Below are 10,246 nucleotides of genomic sequence, written 5' to 3'. Positions count from 1 at the left end.
ATATTTTCCTGATGTGTGGGGGATGGGGGACACGGAGAGGCCACTGGGGTTGGTGGATTTCGGATCTCATAGATCAGAGTAGTACAAAGTGATTGGGGGGGGGGGTTGGGGCATCAATGGATGGTAGATAGGGGGCTCTCAGCAACTGTGTTAACGGACTGTAGCTAGGGAATGCAGGGAGGTCACCATTGGGGGAGGGGGATTGATGGTAGATAGGGGGCGCTCAGCAGCTGCCGTGGTTGGTGCAGTTCCCGTATCATTGATCAGTAGTGTGGGTGTGGCGGGGGGAGGCGTGATGGACTGTAGCTAGGGAATGCAGGGAGGCCACCATTGGGGAGGGGGATTGATGGTAGGGGGTGCACAGCAGCTGCCATGGCTGGTGCAGTATGGGTCCCATGGATCAGAAGGGTGGGGTGGGGTGGGGCGGTGTTAACAGACTGTAGCTAGAGAATGCAGCAAAGTCACCATTGGGGAGGGGGATGGATGGATGGTAGATAGGGGGCGCACAGCAGCTGCCAGGATTGGTGGATTTCAGGTGGGTGGGGGGGGATAGACTGTAAATAGGGGGTGCAGATACTCTGATGGGGGGTGCCCAGGTACCTTGCACTGGCAGCTGTGGGATTGGGCTTTGTGGCGTGTTGGCTGTTCCCGTCTCTTTCCACATTCGTCCCGACAGCTTTTTATTCTTTGGATTTTTGGTACATTGGTCACCTCGTGTGATGTCATTCGTCACCTCGTGTGATGTCATTGTATTCTTAATTACTGCTTCTGAATGAAGGGGTCATAGGAAGAGGAACACGGCTAATCGGTTGGGGGTGTGGTCTATTTTCCTCTGTGTGTGTCTGCGTCTCGCTTCCAGTTCCGTATTTCGCAACACAAAGCGATTTTTTGCTTCATAGAAAATCCAGTTGAATTGAGGCCGGCGTGGCAGGAAGTACGGCGCTATTTCCTCCTGTCATGTGACCGCGCTCACCAGGGATAGGAAGATCCGAGCTCTCGCTGTCCTAGACAGGTACACTTTAGTCAGATAAAGAGGACCAGTTTTGTATTGTTACCTGATTCTAGAAGTCTCACTTATTGTATGTGCCGACAGATTATCTATAAATATATAAATATATATTCCTTTTCTTAGAGATTTCTCCTATAAGCAGGTTCAGCAATAAAGATGATTTTAATTCTTACCTTGTCGTTTGCTGCTTCTTCCTGTGGGGGGGGGGGGGGAGGGGCTGATACTACTGGGGGGAGCACTGCACCTTCACCTCTTATGTGCCGCCATATGAAGGATCCCTTCCATAGGACTAAATCTGGTCATCGTCTGTCATTTCTCACATGGCCACAGGAGGGCAACACCACTAACAAATAAAGCATGAGGTAGATGAGCAGATTCAGTGTTCGGAAAGGGACCCGCCGCCCCTCAGATGGCCACAAGAGGGCAGTATCCATAGGATAGATCAGGGGTGTCAAACTCCAATTTAATCGCGGACCGCATCAGCAGTAGGGTTACCCTCAAAGGGCAGGATGTATCTGGGGTGTGCTATGTACACAGTGCAAGATTCAGGAGTGCATTACCTGCAGAGTTCAGGACTACGCTATGTACAGTGTGCAGAGTTCAAGGAGGGCATTATTTACAGAGTACAAGGTTCAGGAGTGCGCTACGTAAAGAGTGCAGAGTTCAGGAGGGTGTTATGTGCAGAGTTCAGGACTACGCTATGTACAGAGTGCAGAGTTCAGGAGTGCATTATTTACAAGGTTCAGGGGTGCGCTACATAAAGAGTTCAGGAGGGTGTTTGTACATAGCGTAGTCCTGAACTCTGTGCAGAGTTCAGGAGGGCCTTGTGTACAGAGTACAAGGTTCAGGAGTGCGCTACATATAGAGTTCAGGAGGGTGTTATGTACAGAGTGCAGGGTTCTGGACTACGCTATGTGCAGAGTTCAGGAGGGCATTATTTACAGAGTACAAGGTTCAGGAGTGCGCTATGTAAAGAGTTCAGGAGTGCGCTATGTAAAGAGTGCAGAGTTCAGGAGGGTGTTATCTGCAGAGTTCAGCACTACACTATGTGCAGAGTCCAGGAGTGCGCTACGTACAGAGTGCAGAGTTTAGGAGGGTTTTGCGTGCAGAGTTTAGGACTACGCTATGTACAGAGTGCAGAGTTTAGGAGGGTTTTGCGTGCAGAGTTAAGGACTACGCTATGTACAGAGTGCACAGTTCAGGAGTGCGCTATGTAAAAAGTGCAGAGTTCAGGAGGGAATTCTGTGCAGAGTTCAGGACTGTGCTATGTACAGAGTACAAGGTTTAGGAGTGCGCTACGTACAGAGTGCAGTGTCCAGGGTGCGTTATGTACAGAGTGCAGCATTCAGGGCTGTGCTGTGTGTGTACAGGGTTTAGGGGTGCACTGAGTTTGTAACCCCAACCCCCCCCCCCCTTCCCCCCCATGAAGCCTCCTCACATCTTTCACCCACTTGGCTCTAGTACCTCCCTGTGTAGGCGGCTCTACTACCTGTGTATTTGCAGGGAAATTGTTCTTTCCTTTTAGATTTTGGAGATCTGTCCCCAATGTGCCCTACCCTGAGGGCGTCCAGGAATCTGTTCGATCTGGGAGCCGTTGAGGTCAAAGCTGTCCCTTGTAAACACAGAAGGGACAGTGGGGAGTGGGAGCGGAGGGTGAGAGCAGGAGGTGGCGGAATGGAGTTCCAGCTGCAAAACTGGGTGTGAGGGCCACATGACAAGGCCTGGAGGGCCACATTTGGCCTTGTGTTTGACATACATGGGATAGATAATGCTGCAGGCAGGCTCCTTCTGTGGGGCTAAATCTGGTCATCTGCACTATATTGACAAAAGTATTGGGACGCCCTCCAAATCATTGGAATCAGGTGCCAATCATCTCTGTGGCCACGGGTGTATAAAATCACGCACCTTGGCATGCAGATGGCTTCTACAAACATTTGGGAAGGAATGGGTCACTCCCAGGAACTTAGTTAATCCAAGCGTGGTGCCGTGATAGGTTGTCACCGGTGCCATAAATCCATCCATGAAATGTCCCTGCTACTTGAATATTCCACAGTCTCCTGTTAGTGGTATTATAACAAAGTGGAAGCAACTGGGAAAAAAGCCACAAAGTGGTAGGCCATGTAAAATGATAGAGTGGGTCAGTGCATGCTGAAGCTCACAGTGCGCAGGAGTCTCCAACTGTCTCCAGTCAATAGCTACAGACCTCCAAACTTCATTTGGCCTTCAGACTAGCACAGCAGAGCGTAGAGAGCTTCATGGAATGAGTTTCCATGGCAGATCAGCTGCGTCCAAGCCTTTCATCACCAAGTGCAATGCAAAGCGCTGATGCGGTAGTGGTAAAGCGCACCGTCACTGGACTTTAGAGCAGTGGAGACGTGTTCTCTGGAGTGACCAATCACGCCTCTCTAGAAATCTGATGGATGTGTCTGGGTTTGGGGGTTGCCTGGAGAATGGTACTTGCCTGATTACATTGAGCCAAGTGTAAAGTTTGGTGGGGGGGGTTTCAAGGGTTGGGCTTGGCCCCTTAGTTGAAGGGAACTCTTAAGGCGTCAGCATACCAAGACATTTTGCACAATTTCATTATCCCAACTTTGTGGGAACGGTTTGGGGGATGGCCCCTTCGTGTTCCAACATGACTGCGCACCAGTGCACAAAGCAAGGTCCATAAAGACATGGATGAGCGAGTTTGGGGTGGAGGAACCTGACTGGCCTGCACAGAGTCCTGACCTCAACCCCATAGAACACCTTTGGGATGAATTAGAGCGGAGACTGTGAGCCAGGTCTTCTCTCAAACATCAGCGCCTGACCTCACAAATGCCCTTCTGGAAGAATGGTCAAACATTCCCATAGACACTCCTAAACCTTGTGGACGGCCTTCCCAGAAGAGTTGAAGCTGTTATAGCTGCAAAGGGTGGGCCAACTCAATATTTAACCCGACTGTCTAATACTGGGATGCCATTAAAATTTGTGTGTGTAAAGGCGGTGTCCCAATACTTTTGGTAACTTCGTGTATTTCTACACCAGTGCTATTGACATGAAATTTTCCCCACATGTCGGTGACAACCCATGCAATCCATACATACAAAGACACCAAAACAAATCTGTTTAGAAATGAAGTTCTGTGTAATAAAATGGAAGGACACCGGGAAAAAGTATTGAACAGCTAACTGAAACGTATGTAATTCCTGGTAGAAAATAATTTGTTGGTAATGACGGCTTCAAGTCGCAGGCTCCTGTGTGGAGGAACGAGTGGCAGGCTCCTGTGTGGAGGAACGAGTGGCAGGCTCCTGTGTGGAGGAACGAGTGGCAGGCTCCTGTGTGGAGGAACGAGTGGCAGGCTCCTGTGTGGAGGAACGAGTGGCAGGCTCCTGTGTGGAGGAACGAGTGGCAGGCTCCTGTGTGGAGGAACGAGTGGCAGGCTCCTGTGTGGAGGAACGAGTGGCAGGCTCCTGTGTGGAGGAACGAGTGGCAGGCTCCTGTGTGGAGGAACGAGTGGCAGGCTCCTGTGTGGAGAAAAGAGTCGCAGGCTCCTGTGTGGAGAAAAGAGTCGCAGGCTCCTGTGTGGAGAAAAGAGTCGCAGGCTCCTGTGTGGAGGAACGAGTGGCAGGCTCCTGTGTGGAGAAAAGAGTCGCAGGCTCCTGTGTGGAGGAACGAGTGGCAGGCTCCTGTGTGGAGGAACGAGTGGCAGGCTCCTGTGTGGAGGAACGAGTGGCAGGCTCCTGTGTGGAGGAACGAGTGGCAGGCTCCTGTGTGGAGGAACGAGTGGCAGGCTCCTGTGTGGAGAAAAGAGTCGCAGGCTCCTGTGTGGAGGAACGAGTGGCAGGCTCCTGTGTGGAGGAACGAGTGGCAGGCTCCTGTGTGGAGGAACGAGTGGCAGGCTCCTGTGTGGAGGAACGAGTGGCAGGCTCCTGTGTGGAGGAACGAGTGGCAGGCTCCTGTGTGGAGAAAAGAGTCGCAGGCTCCTGTGTGGAGGAACGAGTCGCAGGCTCCTGTGTGGAGGAACGAGTGGCAGGCTCCTGTGTGGAGGAACGAGTGGCAGGCTCCTGTGTGGAGAAAAGAGTCGCAGGCTCCTGTGTGGAGGAACGAGTCCCATGCGTTGCTCAGGAGGGATTTTGGTCTTCAAATCTTGAAGGTTCCGTGGGCCTCTTCTATGAACTCTGATCTTTACTTCTTTCCATAGATTTTCTATTGGGTTCAAGTCAGGTGATTGGCTGGGCCATTCTATCCGCTTTATTTATTTTTTTCTCCTTGGCTTTGTGTTTGGGGTCATTGTCTTGCTGAAATGTCCACCCTCGTTTCATCTTGGTGGCTGCAGATGAGAGCAAATCGGGGCCCGGTAAGTGCCTTTCCTTACTTGGGGGTAATACCAGTGTCGGGCTTTAGTCCTCATGCTCTCTCCCTCCTTTTTGGGTCATTTGGGTTAGGGTTAAAGCATGGGAAGGCAATTTTACTTCAAAGGTAAAACAGTTTGTTCTTCCTTTTGAAGGGTCCTTGCTGTTTGGCTCAGGCCTGGATAAAGCTTTGTCCAGATCCTCTGAGAAAGGGAAGAAATGTTATTTTGTTTATTCGTGGACTCGGCTCCAGAATCTTCTTAACCATTGGGTTATGCTGCCCCCTACAGGAGTAGGGCACTAGGCAGGAAAAAGCTTTACAACACCTATGGGGCAGTCCCAGGGTATATACTCCCACTCTCTGCTATAGGCATTCCGTTTTTTTCTGCGTTTGCCCCCAGACCACCTGCAGGGTTTCTTCAGGGCGATACAGGACTTTTTACTACAAGGGGCGATTGTTCTGATTCCAAAATCTGAACGTTTTCTAGGTTTCTGGTCAAACCTGTTTACAGTTCCCAGGAAGGAAGGCAAGGTATGTCCAGTCCTGGGCCTCAAGGTTTTGAACCACTTTACTTGGGTACAGAAGTTCAGAATGGAGTCCATTTGTGTGGTTTTGGCATCCCCACATCAAAGGGCGCTTACCTTCATATTCCAAAATATGTCGGTCATCAGCACTTCCTCCTGCTTTGCCGTGGGCAGGAAGCATTATCAATTCATGGCATTTCCCTTTGGTCTTGTCTCAGCTCCTCGGGTATTCACAAAAGTGTTGGCCCCGGTGTTGCCATTGTAGTGGCAGCGGGAGATTGTGGTTCTGGGTACCTGGACAATCTTCTGTGAGCAGAGTCTCCGACTGCCCTAAAGGACAACCTGGAAATTATTGTGCGGACTCTGCAAGAGTTCGGTTGGAAATTGAACTTCCAAAAATCTGCTTTGGTTCTGTCCACCAAGTTGGACTATCTGAGTCTGACTCTGGACTCGGCTTCAGCCAGGGTTTCTTCCAAGGGAAAAAACTCCAAAAGAGTACTGAGTTGAATTTCAATAAAATGTTAAAAAAATAAAAACCTCCAAAAGCTGCAAGATGTGATTCGGCTCCTGTTGTAAAGCAGTCGGTCATCTTTCGCTGTGCCTGATGGTATCTACCTTTTGAGGCTGTTCCTTTTGCACAGTTCCACTCGAGACCTCTTTGAAGAGAGATTCTTGCCAAGTGGGACAAGAATCCAGTCTCTAGACAATCTGATCCGGTTTAGCAGAATACTAGAGGGTCCCTGATATGATGGCTTTGCTCTCCGGGCGCTTCGACAGGGCAAATCCTTCCTTTCCCTCTATTGAACGGTGGATCCCCATGGTTGTCAGCCTGTCCGGGTGGGGAGCCGCTGTGGGAACTGATGTGCTCAAGGGGTCTGGACTCTGGAGGAGTCAAGACTACCGATCAATATACTGGACCTTCGGGCAATAAGATTTGTATGGCTCATTGGACAGATCGATTGAATCCCTACCGGGTAACCCTGAAGGCAGACAATGCCACAGCCGTGGCGTATGTCAATAACCAAGGGGGCACAAGAAGTGTCCTGGTGGCTCGGGCGGTAGCCGGCAATCTAGGGTTCAGCTGTGTCTCCGGTCGAGAACTCCAGAGGTGGGCCTGTTGGCTTCTCGTCTCAACAGGAAGGTATGGTGGCTCCTTGGGGCCAGTATTCTCTGATATACGCATTTACTCCGCTAAAACTTCTGCCGAGTCTCCTGTGAAGGATTGAGGCAGAAGGGATCTGGTCATCCGAGTGGCTCCAGACTGGCCTCGCCAATCTGGATCTTGGTACGGCTGGTTGCCCATGCCCCTTGGAGACTTCCTCTCGGAGAAGATTTTTGGCCCAAAGGCCAATCTTCCATCCTGTTTTACAGACGCTGGCTTTAACGGCTTGGCTTCTTGGTAACCCAGAATGGGGTCTTTCATTGGCAGTTCAGGGCACTCCCCTTTGGTCTAGCAACCAGTCCAAGGATTTTCAGATCCTGCCTGAGGTGGTAGTCTTATCTTCATCTCCAGGAAATAGCTTTAATCCCTTACGTGGACGATCTACTGATCTTTGGTCCTTCGGCTATCCAGGTGAGATCAGACACCCAGGTTTATCATGCTAGGCTGGTTGGTCAGCATGGAAAAGTCATCCCTGGAGCCACCTCAGATTCAGACCTATTTAGGTTACCAGATAGACTCACAAGTACAAAAACTGAATAAAGTAGTCTCATCAGTAAGACGGCTGATAGGAGCCCCCTCGTGCTCCAGGAGAGAGATCCTGAGAGTTCTGGTGCTCATGGCAGCCAGCATCCCAGCAGTTTTTTGGGCACAACTACGCTTGAGACCTTCAATTCTTCCACCTTTCCTCCTGGGACAAAAAAGGTTGAGTCCCTGGACGTAAATGTTATCCTCACCCTTCAGGTAAAATCTTCCTAAGATGGTGGTTAGTACCAAGCAATAAGGAGAGGGGCAGACCCTGGGGTCAGTGGAGCCCTCTGAAAGTCACCACAGATGTAAGCACCTGGTGATGGGGGGCCCACCTAGAGAAAGCCAAAGCCCAGGGCACCTGGAACAAAGAAGTAGCCCAGGCTTCTTCCAATTTCAGAGAACTCAGAGCAGTGGGCGAAGCTCTTAAGGCCTTCGAGAGTTCCATTTTAGGTAAGGAGATTTAGGTCTGCTTCGACAAAGCTATGGAAGTAGCTTACCTGAATCACAAAGGAGGTACCAGGTCCAGGCCCCTCCTAGACCTAGCTAAGGAGATCTTGGGCCAGGCCGAAGGAAGGGTGGTCTCCTTGTCAGCTATTCACATAAAAGGGGGAAGCACATTTCCCCAGGCGCCAACCAATAAGACAGGGGAAATTGGAACTGAATCCGATGAATCCAGGTGTTTCAGACGTTAGTCCAGAAATTCGGCTGCCCAGAGATCGATCTATTTGCCAGCTTCAAGAACAAGAAGGCAAGGAGATTTTTCTCCCTCTCACAGGAAAGAGAGGTGGAGGGCCTGGATGCTCTGGCCCAGATCTGGCAGTTCGAGTTAGCTTATGCCTTTCCCCCTCTAACTCTAATCCCTCGTCTTACAGAAGCTCAGTCGTTCCCTGGACCTCTGCCTCCCCCTGATTGTGCCGTGGTGGCCAAGGAGGATGTGGTTTGCGACCTTGAAGGCGCTGTCAGTGGTGCCTCCTTTTAACCTCCCTGGCGGTATGATTCTGTCAGGAATTCTGTACCAAAAGCGGTACAATTCTTTTCATGGAAATTTGGCGTTATGTATTATAGGCCTACAATTCTTAGTAATTACTGACTTAAACCTGACCAAAATAAGACTCTAGTAGACATCCCAGATGTGATAAATTTGAAACACAGATGCATGAATTATAATCGAATCAATAATATGTATGTGTGTGTGTGTGTGTATATATATATATATATATATATATATATATATATAATGTGTATGTATATGTGTGTGTATATAGGTAGGTAGATATATATATATATATATATATATATATATATATATATATATATATATAATGTGTGTGTGTGTATATATATATATATATATGTGTGTGTGTGTGTGCATATAATATAAAATGTGTAATGTGTTTGTGTTTTGTGCAACTTTTTTTTTTTTTTTTTTTTTTGAATTTCCCTCCCTAGTTCCGCTCCCATGCAGCATTGCAGGGAACGGAACTAGGAAGTCATCAGACCGACGGAGAGCGACGGAGAGTGGCGGGGATCTCGGCTGGCGGTCACAGCAATGAGAGATCATCGCTGGATCGCCAGGAGAAGGTAAGAGAACACCGCTGCGCTCTCTGCACATCCACCCCGAGTGTGACTCGGGGTTACCGATCCTGGTATGAAAAATCCACCCCGAGTCACGCTCGCGGTTACCGCCAGGGAGGTTAAAGCTTCCAAACCTTCCAGACCTACTCTCTCAGGGTCCAGTATTGCACCTGAGGTCGGAGTTGTTCCAGCTGACGGCCTGGTTAGTGAGTGCCAGATCCATTGGAATAAAGGGCTGCTCAGTCAGTGTGGTAGACACACTCCTTCTGAGCAGTAAACCAGTAACGAGAAAAATCGAAAAGATTGGGTAGAGAAGGGTGTGGCGGTCAACACTCCGAGTACAAACAGCAGCTCTCTGTGTTTTTTAGATGCGAGACTAGCAAAAGAACCTTAAGTTAAAAGATTTTTGACAGCCAGGGATAGAGCTACCCCGTCACAAGAGATAGGTTCCCATCTTGGGACCGGACTAGGGTTCTAGAGGCACCTAGAAACCCTTTTGAACCTATTGAAGAGGTTTCCTTTAAGTTTTCGACCCTAAAACTAGCCTTCCTATTAGCTGTCACAACAGCTAGAAGGGTAAGGGACTTCCAAGGTCTTTCTATTAAAGAACCATTTTTGTTGATCCTCCCAGATAGGATTATCCTCAGGCCAGATCCTTTATATCTGTGCAAAGTAGCATCATCCTTTCATAGGACACAAGAAATAACCTTACCATCCCTTTGTGATAACCCTAAGAATGAGGGGGAAAAGAAATGTCATTGTTTAGATGTGAGGAGATGCCGCCTCATTTATTTACAGAGGACCAAAGAGTTTATGAAATCTAATCATCTTTTGATCCTCTACTCTGGACCAAGGAAGGGGCTTGTTAGCTCAATTCTCGTCAGGAGGCAATCACGATGATATACAGCCTTTCAGTGGCTAACCCCCCCATAGATAGTGAATTCCTCCTCTTCCAGCTGGGAGATGCAAGAACACAGAGTACCTAAACAAAGTGTAGTCACATCTGATTTTATTGCACGTGTAGCTCATATTTAAGGCATGTTTAAGCGGGAAAAAACTGCTTCAACTGGTTTACAATTCATCAGTCAAATTAACAATAGCACATCTCAGACAGAA

Source organism: Pelophylax lessonae (genome assembly GCF_965119305.1).
Source record: "Pelophylax lessonae genome assembly, chromosome: 11".
NCBI lineage: Eukaryota > Metazoa > Chordata > Amphibia > Anura > Ranidae > Pelophylax > Pelophylax lessonae.
Note: the sequence above shows the minus strand (reverse complement) of the source record.